The sequence below is a fragment of the Ambystoma mexicanum genome, chromosome 1p (genome assembly GCF_040938575.1).
Source record: "Ambystoma mexicanum isolate Mex_15411 chromosome 1p, UKY_AmexF1_1, whole genome shotgun sequence".
Classification (NCBI taxonomy): domain Eukaryota; kingdom Metazoa; phylum Chordata; class Amphibia; order Caudata; family Ambystomatidae; genus Ambystoma; species Ambystoma mexicanum.
The window spans coordinates 514,236,264-514,255,318 of NC_090921.1; positions in this window are offsets into that span (position 1 = coordinate 514,236,264).

A 19,055-nucleotide genomic window follows, 5' to 3' on the forward strand; every position below is an offset into this window, starting at 1 on the left:
CCCCCACTCATGTCTCCCACCACCCCCACCCCCCCAGTCACCAGGGGCACCCTCCACCAGGCCCCCACTCATGTCTCCCACCACCCCCACCCCCCCAGTCACCAGGGGCAGCCTCCACCAGGCCCCCACTCATGTCTCCCACCACCCCCACCCCCCAGCCACCAGGGGCACCCTCCACCAGGCCCCCACTCATGTCTCCCACCACCCCCACCCCCCAGCAGTGCAGGGGAAGCCTCCACCAGGCCCCCACCCATGTCCCCTATCACCCCCACCCCCCCAGTCACCAGGGGCAGCCTCCACCAGGCCCCCACTCATGTCTCCCACCACCCCCACCCCCCAGCAGTGCAGGGGCAGCCTCCACCAGGCCCCCACTCATGTCTCCCACCACCCCCACCCCCCCAGTCACCAGGGGCAGCCTCCACCAGGCCCCCACTCATGTCTCCCACCACCCCCACCCCCCCAGTCACCAGGGGCAGCCTCCACCAGGCCCCCACTCATGTCTCCCACCACCCCCACCCCCCCAGTCACCAGGGGCAGCCTCCACCAGGCCCCCACTCATGTCTCCCACCACCCCCACCCCCCCAGTCACCAGAGGCAGCCTCCACCAGGCCCCCACTCATGTCTCCCACCACCCCCACCCCCCCAGTCACCAGGGGCAGCCTCCACCAGGCCCCCACCCATGTCTCCCACCACCCCCACCCCCCAGTCACCAGGGGCAGCCTCCACCAGGCCCCCACTCATGTCTCCCACCACCCCCACCCCCCAGCCACCAGGGGCACCCTCCACCAGGCCCCCACCCATGTCCCCTATCACCCCCACCCCCCAGCAGTGCAGGGGCACCCTCCACCAGGCCCCCACCCATGTCCCCTATCACCCCCACCCCCCCGCCACCAGGGGCAGCCTCCACCAGGCCCCCACTCATGTCTCCCACCACCCCCACCCACCCAGTCACCAGGGGCACCCTCCACCACGCCCCCACTCATGTCTCCCACTACCCCCACCCTCCCAGTCACCAGGGGCAGCCTCCACCAGGCCCCCACTCATGTCTCCCACCACCCCCACCCCCCAGCCACCAGGGGCACCCTCCACCAGGCCCCCACTCATGTCTCCCACCACCCCCACCCCCCAGCAGTGCAGGGGCAGCCTCCACCAGGCCCCCACCCATGTCCCCTATCACCCCCACCCCCCCAGTCACCAGGGGCAGCCTCCACCAGGCCCCCACTCATGTCTCCCACCACCCCCACCCCCCAGCAGTGCAGGGGCAGCCTCCACCAGGCCCCCACTCATGTCTCCCACCACCCCCACCACCCCAGTCACCAGGGGCAGCCTCCACCAGGCCCCCACTCATGTCTCCCACCACCCCCACCCCCCAGCCACCAGGGGCACCCTCCACCAGGCCCCCACTCATGTCTCCCACCACCCCCACCCCCCAGCAGTGCAGGGGCAGCCTCCACCAGGCCCCCACCCATGTCTCCCACCACCCCCACCCCCCAGCAGTGCAGGGGCAGCCTCCACCAGGCCCCCACCCATGTCTCCCACCACCCCCACCCCCCAGTCACCAGGGGCAGCCTCCACCAGGCCCCCACTCATGTCTCCCACCACCCCCACCCCCCAGCCACCAGGGGCACCCTCCACCAGGCCCCCACCCATATCCCCTATCACCCCCACCCCCCAGCAGTGCAGGGGCACCCTCCACCAGGCCCCCACCCATGTCCCCTATCACCCCCACCCCCCAGCAGTGCAGGGGCACCCTCCACCAGGCCCCCACCCATGTCCCCTATCACCCCACCCCTCCGCCACCAGGGGCACCCTCCACCAGGCCCCCACTCATGTCTCCCACCACCCCCACCCCCCCAGTCACCAGGGGCAGCCTCCACCAGGCCCCCACTCATGTCTCCCACCACCCCCACCCCCCCAGTCACCAGGGGCAGCCTCCACCAGGCCCCCACCCATGTCTCCCACCACCCCCACCCCCCAGCCACCAGGGGCACCCTCCACCAGGCCCCCACCCATGTCCCCTATCACCCCCACCCCTCAGCAGTGCAGGGGCACCCTCCACCAGGCCCCCACCCATGTCCCCTATCACCCCCACCCCCCAGCAGTGCAGGGGCACCCTCCACCAGGCCCCCACCCATGTCCCCTATCACCCCCACCCCTCCGCCACCAGGGGCACCCTCCACCCATGTCCCCCTGCCCCGAGGTCCTGACGATACACAATCGTGGCAGTAATGGGCAGCATACCCAGCACAAACACCCAGGCAAGGATTGCATCCACCCACATAGTGAATGCAATTACATGACACAACCCCAATGGCAAGTATGTAAATTAACACAAGTCCGTCACACACACATACACAATTGCTGCAAGTGAATGTCAAAACCCATATCATGACATGTATGAAACCAAAGACAAAATAACACAAGTGGAAGTAAACATTAAAAATGTATTAAAGATTAAAAATAAGTAAACTAATCAAACATACAACTATGTGGATAACAAAATAAATGGTCCATGTTGGAGAACAAAAGTAAAAATCAAAAAACGAAAAAGGAATACAAAAACAAATGTTGACCAAAGCAATATGAAGTAGAAGCAAAAGAATGAAAAACCATTTCCACATGGTGAACACAATAATGAAAAAAAGAAAATGTTCCTTCAAAAAACAAACTAAATACAGGAATGTACCAGGGTCCATGAGCCCAACACCATAAAGGAAACCTACTACTACCTAATGAAAAAAATATATACAAAAAAGTGGCCATTGTCCGAGCGGTCCAAAATAACAAAAACAAATAAAGGAAACCTAACACTAACTAACTATATAACTATATACAAAGGCAGCGGGCAAGTCCTGGGGCTCACTTGTTGATGTTGCTGGCCAGGGCATCATCGAACTCCGTGTCGATGTCCTGGAGGCGGGACACTGTCCTGGCCCCGAGGTCTCGCAGGGATAACCCCATGTCCAGCTCAAACTCCCTGCGAGCTTCCTCGAGGCACTCAGCCCGCCTCAACGCCCGACGCATGGAGAACTCCGCCCTGACCATGGCGAGCCGCTCCTCTTCCGCCCGCTGCCGCTCCGCACCTAATCGCTGGACCAACTGCTCCCACACGGAAGACACCACCATCCCAGGGTTGCCCTGCCCTCCGGCTGATGCCTGCCCCTCTGATCTTGATGGCCCCGAGCCATGATGCCTCCCACGTCGAGCCCGCTGCTGCCTCCGACGCCACTGCCTCTGCCAGCACGACGGCATCCAGGCTGATGGAAACCACCGACGCCGTCGTGCACGTGCCCTGCCTGATGATGCTGTCACATCTTCCATCTGCTGGGGTCCAGTTGCTGTGTTGTCCACCCCTGCTGGACCTCCGACTCCCAACTGTGGCAGGGATGGGATCCCCACCGAGCTGGCTGCATTGGTCGGGGCAGGTCCACAGGGGGCCCTGGTGGCATCTGGGCTGGAAGACGGCAAGGAGAACGACTGGTGGATAGCCTGCACAGAGGAGGAGAGGGCCGCCACATTGGCCAACACATGCAGGAAACCCCCGAACATGGCCGATCCCAATTGGGCCACGTCGGCACGGTGCACTTCGTGATGACGTGCGTGCTCCTCCCGGGAACCACGCACGGCATCACGAATCACAGCCGTGCGCATCGCGACCCCAATCAGGACCTTCTCCGCACGGCCAGGGGTTCCCACGTCCGCAGGTGGAGGGGAGTCAGGTGACATGGACATCCCCTCTACCTGCGGACGGGCCTGGGACGGGGCATCCCTGCTGGTGCATGGTGGTGCACTCACAGGGTCAGGGACAGCGACATGCACAGGCCCCTCCACGGTGACCTGTGCTGCCTCCTGCCCCTGGCCCTGGACTGCACCACTTGCACCAGCAGGGATGCCCCCACCAGGCCCCATGTGTGCCCCAGTAGCGGCCTCCTCCTCCTCTGTGCAAACCACCAACCTGGATGGCTCCTCACCGTCTCCCACCGTAGCAGGCCCCTGTGGGGGCTCACCCACCCCTTCCGCTGCAGCCGTGGGGGCATCCCCGCCGCCTTGCTCCACAGCGCCGTCTCCGCCCTCTTCTTCATTAGCCGCTGCGTAGAGGGAGACAAAGAACACAAGCATCAGGGCACAGTACAATGGTCCCCTAGACAGGAAGCAATAGCAGATGAGCACCACTGTCAAAGTACACTTCCATCATGTCCCTCCACAACACATGGGTCAGTCCAGGCAAAACACACACAGTAACAGGCATGGTGCATGCCATGGACATTTCCATGCAAGTCCAATGGACTCTTGAAACATTCAATGATATGTAACTCACATGCATCATGGCTCATGCCTATCACATGCACACACTTCACCTCAGTCACATCCATCTGGCCCCAAAAACAGCGGATACAAGGGTAATTTGGCTGCTTCACTGAATCTGTGCATTGTCACACACATGTGTCATGCATCCATGGCATGCACAAGTCACAGACACGCAGGTCAGGCACACAGACATGGCTACCATATATGTACCTGGCATCAGCACCCATCCCTCACCCCCACCCATGTCCAGGTACAGAGACTGGCATGCTCTCATGTTCAAAATCTGCATAGGGCTCCCCATGCGGCATTTGAACACATGCAACAACCATGTGGGTCACACATCACTGGTCGCACATGCATTACCATGATGTCCCTGCACACATACATGCATACATGGCCTATGGCACACATACAGGCAAGTATCATAGAACCAGCACACCGCAACATGCCCTGTCTCACACAGTAATGCTTGGACACTTACCGCTCAACTCCAGACGGGCCTCCCTCTCAAGGATCTGGGCATGGAGCGCTGGGCGTACGCGTTCCAGGACCCTCATCTGGATGGAACTCATGCGGCCCCGGCCCCCCTCCACGAGGCGCCGGGCCTTCACAAGGGTCCTGGACCTCAAGTCCTCCCAGCGCTTCTTGATCTTCAGGACGTCGCGGGTTGCCACCCCCTCCGCGTTGATGGCAACCACACAGTCGGCCCAGATCCTCTGCCGTCCTTCCTTGCTGGCGCGGGACGATCCAAAGAGGGCATCATACTGCCCCAGGACATGCTCCACCAGGACACCAACTTCGGTGGCAGTGAAGCTGGTGCCCCTCTGCCCCTCTGGCCTGGGGTTGCCACTGGTGCCAGATGTGGAAGTGCCCGACATGGCAACCCCAGAGGCAGGTGTGGGTGGGCAACTGGGTCCTGGGGCTGGGCTGTGGAGCAATGTAATCCCAGTCGGGAGTCTTCAGTTCCAGCAGGGGTGGACACAGCAACTGGACCCCTGCAGATGGCTGATGTGCAGGCACCAAATGGCAGGGCACGGTGGCAGCAGGCAGGCAGGCAGGCAGGCAGCAGCAGATGGCACGTGGGAGGCTGCTCGGGGCACTGGGGGGCAGTAACTCGGCCTTCTGGGCAGGAGCGTGGTCTTCCGTGTGTTTTCGCGTGGCCAGCTTGATACGGAGTGATTTGGCACATGAAAATCCTGCACGTCAGCGTGAAATCCGAGGAAAGGCCCTTAGCGCGTAAGCGCGTCAGCACGCATACGCGATTCTATTGGACCAGAGTCCCTCAGCGCGTAAGCGCGTCTGTGACGTGACCCGCACGGGTGTTCCCCACTCAGCACGTGATGGCGGGGCACACGTGGAAATACTGCACGTCAGAGTGTCATCGCGTGTAATTGGCCAAAAGTGCACGTACACGCGATTGGCCTATGTACGTGTATTTAATCGGTGCGCGGGCACTTACACACGCAAGTACTTCAGCGAACCTGTATCCTGTGGTGCGTGTGAATTTCCACACGCTATTGGACTGGGAACTGGAATTCAGGGGTGCGCGGGTCACACGCTGTATCCCGTGGTGCGTGTGAATTTCCACACGCTATTGGACTGGGAACTGGATTCCAGGGGTGCGCGGGTCACACGCTGTATCCCGTGGTGCGTGTGAATTTCCACACGCTATTGGACTGGGAACTGGATTCCAGGGGTGCGCGGGTCACACGCTGTATCCCGTGGTGCGTGTGAATTTCCACACGCTATTGGACTGGGAACTGGATTCCAGGGGTGCGCGGGTCACACGCTCGCCTAGAACATGCGCAAAGCATAAATTTGCGCACTTTAACAATAACAAGCTCAGACGCCAGGATGAACATACCGTTCCTAGCAGCAGTGGCAGTGGGCTACCAAAGGAGGAGGAGGAGGATAGTCAGGGCCAGAATATTCACACCCAGAACCAGCCTTTTCGGGATGCCTGATGACCAGGTGTATGGGAGGTACAGGTTTCCACCACACATTATACTGGACCTGGTGAGTGAGTGGGAGGATGACCTCACATCACCCACCCTGTGCTCCCAAGCACTCAGCCCCCTGGAGAAGGTCCTCAATGTACTGCACTTCTTAGCCACTGGATCATTTCAGCGGACAAGTGCCTTAGTGGGTGGGGTGTCACAGGCCACCCAGTCACGCTGCCTACACCAGGTCTTGAACATCATGACTGCACGCCCATCAGTCCGCAGGCACATATACCTGCCCAGAACCCCTGCAGAAAGGCATGCTGCCGCCCTGGATTTTTACGGTGTGGCACGATTCCCCAAAGTGCTAGGTGCCATCGACTGCACCCATGTGGCTCTACGTCCCCCCCAGGGCATCTGAGCACATCTATAGGAACCGCAAGCACTGGCATTCCATCAACGTGCAGGTAGCATGTAATGCCAAGGGAATCATCACCTCAGTATATGCCAACTATCCCGGCTCCACCCACGACAGCTTCATTTACCGAATGTCCACCCTAAGCCGGGACCTAGAAGCTGGGCGGCATGGCGATACATGGCTGCTTGGTGAGTATGTATGCCACTGCACATGCATGCATGTTGGATACTGAGCAAGGTCACAACCCCACCAATGATACCAATCACCACCTCCACAGGGGACAGTGCCTACCCTCTCAGCCCCCACATGATGACGCCAATTCGGAACCCCACCACGCCACCCGAGGTAAGATATAACACAGCCCACATTACGACCCGGGGCATAGTGGAGCGCACATTCGGAGTGCTAAAGTCACGCTTTCGCTCCCTTGACCGTTCTGGCGGGCAGCTGTTATACGCTCCCCCAGTAGTGTGCAGGATCATAGTGGCAGCATGTGTCCTGCACAACGTTGCAACACGCCGGGGCCTGGCCGTGGACATGGTGGTGGCCCCACATCCCCAACCACATGCACAGCCGCTGCGCATGGGAGGGGAAAGGGCACGGGGGGAGGCAGCCCGTACACAGCTAGTGGCTAATTACTTCACATAGAAATCACACCCCTGTGGAGTGCACACTGCCCTGGCACATTCCATCTGACAATCAATGATGACTCAACCTGACACTGATCCCGAATGTCTGGAGAGTGAACCGTGAATACCATATCAGCCTGAGATTGTTCACCTGGAAGTGTCACAATGTGTGCATCCCTACCCACACAGACACCACCAATGCAGTTTTGTGAAGTTACACATTCAAGCAGCTAAAATGATTACCCACTTGCAAAATGCAACAAGAGGACAGTGCCATGTCAGCCAACCCAACCCCAGCACCGCCACACGACACACCGTGCCATGTCATGCTAATTGCAGGTAAACAAAGTAATCCCCACAACATGACACTAGTCTCACTATGTACAGTGTCCCTATTAGAAACCTGCAACACCTGAAATGCTCACAGCAATGCCGGACCAACAACATACTTGGGCACGTAGTACCATTAACATGACATCACAAATGTTACATATTAGTAGTCTCACCACCTGGAAATGCCTGCACTCCCACCACTACCAACTGTGCAGTGTTGGCGCCATGTAGAGTTGTAGGTGCACTGCTGCCAACATGGACCCCATCTCCAGACTAGAGGTCCTTGTGTAGACATGAGGAAGGGACCTGCAAATTGGGAGGTAGACACAGAAGATGAGTTACACATCAATGCAACATGCAGTGTACAACACAGCAATATGCACTAGGAATGTATACACAGTATTGACTACAGACTGCCCACACAGCTCATGGGAGTCCAACGTCACTGTGTAATTCACTGTCACTTGGGCACACCCTTTGCAAGCCCATGGAAACGGGAAGCAGGAGGGGTGTGTGTGACTCAAACCCAAGCATCTGAACCAAATACATTACAAGCCTGCATGTGCCCAGCCACAATGCAGCGTATGCCCACAGGAACCACGGAAGCCAACAAATCGTCCCAAAAAAATAGGGAATAAAAGAAATAATAATAAAAATAAAAATAAGAAACAATCAAAAATGGCCATTGATGGGCCCGGGGGGGTTGGGGAGGCCACCCAGGAGGTCCGAGGACAGGATGCACACCAGAACCCACCTGCGTGGATCCTGGGAAAATAAAACACCTCCATGGGCTCATGGCCCACACGGCTACCCTGTTGTGGGAGTATCACTGCTGTCGCTATTATCACCCTGTGCAGCTGCATCCGGAGGTGGTTGCACTATGGGAGGCAGCCCACGCAAGGCCCTAGTCTGCTCCTCCATGGCTGCAAGCATGCGGGTGTGGTAGGTCTGGTTTTGGAGGATGAGTGTGCGGAGGTCCCCAAGCAACAACTCACGGGATGCCCGGACCTCCGCCCTCGTTGCCTGCATCTCAGCTGAGAGCGTACGGGTGAGACGCTCCAGCTGCTGTTCTGTCCTTTGGTGTGTTGAAGCCTCAAGCTCAACAAGAGTCGTCCTGAGGTGAAGGAGCTCCTGCCTCAGGGCTTCCCTGTGGCCCTGGGACTCAATGGAGATGGCCTCCTGCAGAGTCGCCAGTGCCGCCCGCCTGTCCCTGTTGGACCCCAACATGTCCTCCCTGTGTGACTGGCAGATGGAGTCGGTTGCCTGCTCTAGTCGCTCCATCAGCCTTTCTGGGGGGACAATGGAAGTGGCCACCCTATCCATGGCCTGAGCCATCATCTCGGATGATGCAGCCTGTTGGGTTGCCATACCGTAAATGGATTGCTCCCATGCGGTATTGCCGGGTGGCGTACGGCCACCACGTCGGCGGGCACCACACCTGTCTGGGGCAAGGCGAACTGCGCCTTGCTGTGCCGGCACTGCCTGAGGCTGCAGGACTGCATTCCCCCTCTGATCTGCTGGCCCAGGAACAGGATCAGATGTCGCGGAGTGTGACCCTGCATCCGTAACCACCGAAGGCGTAGCTGCCAACACTGACATCCCCATGGAGGGTTCTGACCCTGGTGCAGGTGGGTGAGACAGAACAGAATCCCTCCCTGGAACACTCACCTGCAACGGCACGTAGGTCTCATCCGAATCAACACCTGAGTACAGCTCGGGGGAGGTGCAGCCAGAGACACCCCTTGAGAGCACGACCTGCAGCACTTGTGGGTTCTCCCCCACCACCACACCACGTCCCTCACTGGTGGTTGGTCGGCCCTCGGACCCCTCCTGGGCCTGCACCATCTCCACAACCCCAGCAGTATCAGGTGCGTCTTCCCCTGCAAAGACATGACAACAAAGAAATGGAAACAGGCATTAGCACTATGGCACACAATGAGGGCTGAGAAGCAAGAGAACCAGTACTTGATTGACACATGTCCCACATGACTAAAACCCTCCCATGCATGCACCCTCACTGCGTATGAAGTGCAGGCAAATGGCACACACTGATGACACCAAGATGGAAAATGAACACATTTTCTGCATGCTGCCTGGCAGTGGCATCACACATTGGCCTGTGATTGCCAGGTGAAACACACATGCCATCACACAGATGGTATGTACCATTGCTATTGAGTGAAGATGGAGAGGAGGGCAGCACCTATTCATTCAGTCCAGTTCCCGCATGTAATTGCTTTTCTAATTCTAACAGGTCAGATTTTCCACCTGGAGTTGCCAGTCTGAAATGGTCCAATTGCACAGGGACATGTGTGTACAAATGATATCCAGGTAACAAAGTCACTCCACTTCACCATTGCCATGTCAGACATGTGACTAGTGGACAGCGACATGGCTATTAAAAGTGGGGGAATGCAAACAATCTGACTGAATGAACAGTGAAAAATAAGCAACAATGTTGTGGCAAGGTGACACTTCAAGGGCAACTGGCGTGCAGTTGGGCTAGATGTCTACTGTTGGCAGAAGGGATACTGCTATGGCCAAATGCAGCTGCGCAGGAAGTATTGCATGAAGCACATGGCTGACCCATACAACTCAGGCGCACACACTCTCACCTGGCACACAAACAGAAGCCCTCACACACACACCATGCACATGGATGACACACACATGCATGTGCACTCACCGGACAATGCCTCGTAATCAGCCAGATCTCCCACGCCTTGGATCTGTTCCTCCGTGACGTAGGTCCCAGCGACTGACTCATGTGGAGTGAGTTCCATGTCTACTACTGGAGACCCACCTCCAGTCACTAGAGTTGCGGCATGACTTGAGGCCAGCTTACTCTTTGCCCTGCGCTTTAGGTCATTCCAGCGCTTATAGCAATCATTGGCTGTGCGCCTCACGATTCCAAGGGCACTTACGATGTCCGCAACGGTCTGCCAGTGTGCCTGGCGTTGTGCAGGTGTGGTCTTGGATCCTGCAACAATGACCATCTCGTTGTCATGTCTGGACACATACTCGACAAGTGCATTCAGTTCGTTATCCGTGAAGCTGGGCTTCCTGGACGGGCCGGACTGTGTAGCCGTGTCTGGGGCATCAGCCTGTGCCGGACGAGCACTCTTCCTCTTCCGCTTGGAAGGTGGTGGTGATCCTGAGTGTCCTGCGCCGCTCTGGACACTAGGGGCAGGAGCCCTGGTGGACTCTGTATCAGGAGTGTGGGATTGCACACTCAGCATGGGAGTTGGTGCAGGCATTGGCTCCAGTGTGATGGTGTCAGGGGGAATGTCAGCAGCATGGACTAGGACCGACACTGTCCTGGCTGGGTGTGTGAGGGCTGGGGTGGATGGAGCCGCAGCTGCCCCTGCAGCCTCTCCGCCCTGCCTCCTTGGTGCAGCAGATGACCTTGCTGCCCCAGATCCACGTGGCATGATGGCATCAACGTGCACCAGCGCACGTGTCGTAGCCCTGCTGACCTGGAAGTCAGCCAGGTCTGGTGCCACAATGGGCTGGTCCAACAAGGGCTGAGCATGGATGGTGTCAGCCACATCAGCCTCAACGGGAGGGGGGTAGGGGGGGGGATTATGGGTGCCCGTGACTGGTCCTCCACACATGGGGGGACAGGCTCACCCTGCAAGTTACGACCACGTCCCCTACCGGATCCACCACGGCCACCACTTGTGGCTCTTCCACCTTTGCCACCCTTACAGAATCCTCGCCTCCCAGCCATGGCACTGATGTTAATGTGCGTATGGGAGTGGATGTAGACTATTGTCCTGGGCAATTGGGGGTCAAAGGGGTTGGGTACCAGATGGTAATTGTACCCTAGTGCTCTAGCAAGGCTGATTGTAACCCCTGGGGAAAGATGACGGGTCACGCAACGCACAGGAGGCCCAAAAAAGGGAGATGACGTGCACGCAACCCCTCCTAGACCACGTGTGCAGAAAGAAAAACCTGCACTACGCTGTGGCACCCAGTAACACAAGAATGAACGTATGCGTGTCACACGCAGCCTAGAATGACCTCTGAAGGGGTAGGCTACACACGGGGCAAGCACAGATGTTAGATACGTGCGTGACTCACCGTCTGCCTGGTAAACGAGCGTGTAAAAGGAGCACGTTTGGTTGGCAACACCCCCGCCAAAAGAAGATTTGTACGCTGTCTGAGGAGACAGGACAACAGTAGAAGGGAACACTGTTTGAGGGACCAGGCCCAGGTAAACCAGTAAAAGAGAAAAAAGAGAAAAAGCTGTCAGAGGTAACAGGGAATACGAACTTGAAACGCCGTGAAGTAAATCGCGTGTGAAACGACAAGAAGTACAGAATTCACCCACTCGCTCTCCACGAAAAGCACGTACAAGGAAAACGTGTTCTACACGTACCTTTTATACAGGCCCACACGTCCAGCGTCACTTACGCGGCGTGTACGCGCTAGGGCCATTTCCACCAATTACATGCTTTGTCACTTCTGCGTGTAGGGCCATTTCCACCAATCACACGCGATTACACTCTGACGTGCAGTCTTTCCACGTGTGCTCTGTCATCACGTGCTGTGTGGGAAACACCTGTGCGGCTCATGTCACAGACGCGCTTACGCGCTGAGGGCCTTTCCTCAGTTTTCACGCTGACGTGCAGGATTTTGACGTGCCAAATCACTCCGTACCAAGCTGGCCACGCGTACGCACACGGAATACCACGCTCCTGCCCGGAAGGCCGAACTACTGCCCCCCAGAGCCCGAGCACACTCCCACCTGCTGCTGCCTGACTGCCTGCTGCCCCTGCACTGCTGGGGGGTGGGGGTGGTGGGAGACATGAGTGGGGGCCTGGTGGAGGGTGCCCCTGGTGACTGGGGGGGTGGGGTGGGGGTGGTGGGAGACATGGGTGGGGGCCTGGTGGAGGGTGCCCCTGGTGACTCGGGGGGTGGGGGTGGTGGGCGACATGAGTGGGGGCCTGGTGGAGGGTGCCCCTGGTGACTGGGGGGGTGGGGGTGATAGGGGACATGAGTGGGGGCCTGGTGGGGGCTGCCCCTGCACTGCTGGGGGGTGGGGGTGGTGGGAGACATGAGCAGGTGTGCAGGGTAGTCCCCTGTTTTGTGGGCTGCCTGCAGGGGCCGTGGAGGGTGTACAGGGAACACCTGTGAGGACCCACCCAGCCTAATCGCGTGTGTAACTTCCCACGCACCCCTGTAATACACGTACGAAGCCAAATCGCGTGTGAGAATTCCCGCGCACCCCTGAAATACACGTACCCTGCTGAAATCGCGTGTAAAACTTCCCGCGCACCCCTGAAATACATGCGCCCAGGCTATTCGTGTGTGGAACTTCCCGCGCACCCCTGAAATACACGCGCCCAGGCTATTCGCATGTGGAACTTCCTGCACACCCCTGAAATACACGCGCCCAGGCTATTCGCGTGTGGAACTTCCCGCGCACCCCTGAAATACACGCGCCCAGGCTATTCGCAAGTGGAACTTCCCGCGCACCCCTGGAATACACGTAGCACGCTGGGAGACATGAGTGGGGGCCTGGTGGAGGCTGCCCCTGCACTGCTGGGGGGTGAGGGTGATAGGGGACATGAGTGTGGGCCTGGTGGAGGATGCCCCTGCACTGCTGGGGGGTGGGGGTGGTGGGTGACATGGGTTGGGGCCTGCTGGCAGGTGCCCCACAGTGCTGGGGGGTGGGGGTGGTGGGAGACATGAGTCGGGCATGAGTGGGGGCCTGGTGGAGGCTGCCCCTGGTGGCTGGGGGGTGGGGGTGGTGGGAGACATGGGTGGGGGCCTGGTGGAGGCTGCCCCTGCACTGCTGGGGGGTGGGGTTGGTAGGAGACATGAGTGGGGGCCTGGTGGTGGGTGCCCCTGGTGGCTGGGGGCTGGGGGTGCAGGGGGACATGAGCAGGTGTGCAGGGTAGTCCCCTGTTTTGTGGGCTGCCTGCAGGGGCCGTGGAGGGTGTACAGGGAACACCTGTGAGGACCCACCCAGCCTAATCGCGTGTGATAATTCCCACGCACCCCTGTAATACACGCACCCAGCAAAATGGCGTGTGATAATTCCCACGCAACCCTGTAATTCACGTACCCTGCCAAATCGGGTGTGATTATTCCCGCGTACCCCTGTATTACACGTGCCCTGGCTAATCGCATGTAAGACTTCCCGCGTACCCCTGTAATACACGTTCCCTGGACAATCGCGTGTTGAACTTCCCGCGTACCCCTGTAATACACGTTCCCTGGACAATCGCGTGTTGAACTTCCCGCGTACCCCTGTAATACACGTTCCCCGGACTATCGCGTGTTGAACTTCCCGCGCACCCCTGAAATACACGTACCCTGGCACCCTGGCTAATCGCGTGTATAACTTCACGCGTACCCCTGATATGCACGTTACCCGCTTTGCGTTCCTTGTTTGGCAGCCCTGTAAACTGGTCCAGGGTTAGCGCAGCCCTTTGCGATGATTTAGCGATTTTGATGGCTTTTCCTTGCGCGAGGGCGTTCTTGTGGGCGTTACTGGCGCTGCTGCAGGGTCGCTGCGATACTCTGCGCCACGGCTGGTTTGGGAGCCTAAAATCCATGAATACGCTGTGCGTGAAAATCGGTTTTAGCGCACGTGCCTGGCGCAGACAATCGCACGCGGACACTCTGCGCCAGCCGCTTGCGACACTTTTCTGCGAAATTCTATGAATTACCCTATAAGTTGCAAGGCGGTGGCGCTAGGAAAAGTGTCAGATTTGTACACCCCTTGGCATTGAAAAGCATCTCTCTCAACGAATAAGTCCCTACATCTCTGGTATTCCCAGAGAACATTATGGCATCCGGCCTGATGTATGAGCGAGCACACCTGCTTCAGAGCGTCCTCCACCTACATGAAAAGTATCTGCTGTCTTCTTGAGTCTGCGACCATGTAATCCCCTGACGCCATTGCCTCAATTCTAAATGCAACTTGGGACACCACTGGCTACTGCATTCTGTTCTCTTCTGTCATACCCTGGTATAGGGTTCCCGTCCATCCTCTTTTCCAGGCGGCCAGGCTCCCTCTGACAAATGTATCATATTCTTAAATCGTCTCCATGCTCTGTACTTAAGGACGTTTTTTTTTTTTTTTGAATGTATATTTTTTAAACTCTTTATTTCTCATTTTCAGCAAGGTACAGTAATAACAGAATTAACATCTCAGGACATTGAATTGCAAAATACAGAACAGCATAAAACAAATCAAAACAAAGATCCAACCCATAACCCTGTAATTCACCATATGAAAATGAATACTAATCGAAAACAAAATCAAATGTACCAAATAAATGACAACAGACAAACAGGACCACACAAAACAACCACAAAGACAACACAGACCCCCTCCCCATATTATACTAATACAACTCGAAAAACCAAGAAGACCAATGCATTACACTCCTGAACCAAATCTAGCCTCAACCATAAAGTTCATGAAAACTTCCCCACATATCCTCATAAAGGGATTCCCTGTTTTGTTTGCAATACATCGTTTTCTCAAATCCGGATAAAATTAGAACGTCCGAAATCCATTCCTCCACCCTCGGCTTTCCGTGTCTTCCAAACCCTCAACACCTGTTTAGCCGCCAGCAACAGAACCTTGACTACGCCAAATGATACCACCCAACTCACATCCCGCCCACCAATGTACAACAATAAGATAACCGCTAAAGGATTGCGTGGATAAACAATATTCCAAATTTGATCGACCCTGTCAATAACCTCCCTCCAAAAACGCTCCACTCTTTCACAATACCATAACATATGTATCAAAGTACCCTGTTCTTTCTCACAATCCCAACACTGATCACCATCCACCAATCCCAATTTACACATACGTACCGGGGTCCAATATATCCTGCCCAAAATCCTCTGATGTATATAGCTCAATTGCAAATCCACTTTGGCAGTCGTCGGAACCCTCCAAATCTTATCCCGTTCCCTTGGCGTGAGTTCCTTGCACAACTCCTCAGTCCAAGACAACCTCAGCTTGTCCCACGAGTCTAACCATTTACCATCAGGTTGCATAAAAGCAGACACTTTTTGATGTCCAATTTCCCAAAAATCAAAATTCTCCGGCTTCCACAAAATGATGCACCCAACATGTCTCTACGCTCTGAGAGTAGATTCACCAAAATATTATATCTTCTTAATTCTCTGTTCCTTAACCCAAATTTCTCAACCAAACCTGCAAACTCCACACATCACCAATTACCAAAACACCCCTCTGAACCCAACCTTTCCAATTTAGTACTTTATTATTAAACTGTAGCCCAGGGTTATACCAAAGGGAAGCCCCTTCATAAAGATGTAGACCTTTCCCAGTTCCCAGTATCCACGACGACAAAGCCTCTTTACTAGCCAAGACCGACTTCAAACACTGCACTTTCCTAGGCAACTTTCCAAAAGAAAACAAACATTTAATATAATATGGCAAGAACTGCTGTGTCTCAATTTGTACCCACCACGGCACCCTATCCAGAACTTCACCAGTGTAATCAGACACTTTCTTTAATAAAAAAAACAATACTATAATTCTTTAACACCGGGTATCCAAAACCCTCATCTTTAACCTTCCGTACTTTAATATACCGTGGGATCTTGGCCCTCTTTCGAAACCCCCACATAAAATCCTGAAATAACTTATCTATACGCGCAAACGCTTCCTTCGTAAAATGCACAGGAAGAGACTAGACAACATACAGAACCTGCGGCAGCAAAATCATGTTAATAGCATGAATTTTACCCCAAAGAGTCAGATTGATACGTCCCCATCTCATAATATCCCGTCTTAGAACCTCAGTGATTTTATCAACATTATAACTTACTAGTTTTCTAAAATCTTGAGTAATATAGACACCCAAATATTTCACACTAAGATATTCCCATTTACAACGCCACCCCAATCTGTTCTCACAGCCATGGGAAGCCTTCACCGGAAACACCACAGTTTTATCCCAATTGATCCGATACCCAGATAGTTTACCCACTTCCTCAAAGACCTCCCTCAACACACGACCCCCTACAACAGGATTATCCAAAATAACCACAACATCATCTGCATAAACCAAAGTTTTAATTTCCATATCTCCAACAGCAAACCCTCGGATACACCTCATTTGGCGTATATATGCCAACAAAGGCTCCAACACCAAATTAAATAACAGTGGCGACAAAGGACAGCCTTGGCGGTGTCCGCTCATTTGGTCGAAAAAAAAAAGATCGAAACCAAATGGTCGAAAAAAAAATGGTCGACATTTTTTTAAAATTTATTTATATATATTTTTTTGTTTGGTTGGTTAAAAAAAATTAATATATAAAAAGGGGGGTTAGGGGGAACCCCCCCCCCCCCAAAAAAAAATGTACAAAAAAATAAATAGAAAATTCGACCATTTGGATTTCGACCATTTGGTGTCCACCAAATGGTCATTCGACCATTTGGTTGTCGACCAAATGACTGGTAGCCAGCCTTGGCGTGTGCCTCTAAACAACGGGAATGACATAGAAAACCCCTCATTCACCCACACCCTTGCCTATATGCCCTCTTGAAGAGCCTGAATAGCTTTAAGAAAGAAAGGACCAAAACCCAATTTAGACAGTGTATAATTCAGGAAGCCCCTAATTCAACCTATCAAAGGCCTTCTCTGCGTCTAAAAAGATCAACAAAATATCCTTTACCTCTGCGTCAGGCAAGCTCAAAATGTCCAACAGCGTTCAAATATTGTAACCATTTTTATTTTTATGTCTGAGGCATCTTTTATTTTCTAGGAACTTTACTGTTGAGGTCTTGGGAAATAGATATCGATTTGTTAGTACCACTATGAACAGGTGTAGAGGTCTCTTTCTTTAATGTTCTTGTGGAAATATTAGCCATTAAAGGCAAGGTAGGTGAAAAAAATGTCTGAAAATGTATTTAATGTATTTAATGTACTTGTGGAAGTATTAGCAGAACAGTGCTGCGGGAAAGAGCGGGGCAGGGATGCACTCTGTTTGGCGAGTGTCAGGATATCCTGCTAGCCTTTTGTTGTATTTCAATGGAAACCCCCTTCAAACATGTCATGGATGCTGGTGGTGTCGGAAGAAGGCACACTGCCCTCAGATCTGCAGATTCACCCTCCTGGTCATGCCAGGGTTTGTCTTGGATAGGTCTCCTAGTCTATTTGGTTTTCAGACATGCACGCAGAAATAGATTGCGCTTGCACGCAGATCTAAGATACACGTTTGGAATAAAGAAATAAAGATATTTATTTTCGGCTTAAAATCAGCTACACACTTTTTCTTAGACAGTCTCTCAAATCTGGATTATTTATATGAAGCGGTCCACATTTTGTTGTTCTTAGACTGTCGCAAGACATTGGGATTAGATCATTGCCTCTGCTCAAGACGAAGAGTTTTTTTTAAATAAAATTATTTTTTATTTTGAGATAAGAGCACAACAAAAAACAAATACCATTGTTTAATTGGATATCACTACATGACTGATACAACATATACCATAGCTTCAAAAGGAGAGAAACAATCATATAAAACAAGTGACTAAAGACGGGGTGAAGTGATTGATAAAACTCAACCCTCCCCCTCCCACCTGCCTGATACCTTCTGAAATTGTGAGGGGCAACCCTGTGCTTTATAAACCATTCTCTCCAGGGACAACTACCAACTAACACGTTGAAGAGGTGCCGGGCCCCACAATGCAACAATGATCTTTTCATTAGACCAGTCGTTACGAACACGTTCTCATATTTAGTAAATTCAGCCTCACTCCACTGTCAATGGAAGCATCAACACAGCGCTCCATATTTTTCCTCCTATTTTGTCAAACCATTTTCGATAAACACTGCCAACTCTATCTCATATAAGACCATAGCTGTGACTTTCAGTCGATACAACTCTACCAAAGGCTTAAGTGAGAAAGCAGAGTTCTAACACTGCACAACCTTCATAAGTGGTATGCATGCCAGAACTTGGTCATCATTTTCATTTTTCGTTTTTCCAATATTTCTTTGTACATGTACAATAAACCCAGGTACATCATTTAATGTACCTCCTTTATCTCAATTTTCTTTATGGACTATATGAATTTTTTCATTTCTTTCTTATTTTGGATAGTCATAACCATGGATTTATCTGGATTAGTGACCAGGCCATTGTCATTTAAAAAAGCACCCACTCTATGCAACGAGCGCTACAACCTGATCTGCGTGAAATCAAGGCAAATAAGGTAATCCGCGTAAGCAATGCAGGCTGCCTTGTAGGCCCCCAATGGAGGCAGGCATCCCCTCCAATTCTCTCATTCACTCCATTCTTGTTTCGCCATTTCTTTTTGGAAATGTCGTTCTAGAGTTTGTCTCTGTACGCCAAAGCATGTTTGGTCCCTTTGTTCCTATGCCTTTTACGGGCTTTAGGACTGAAGACCGTCTCTGG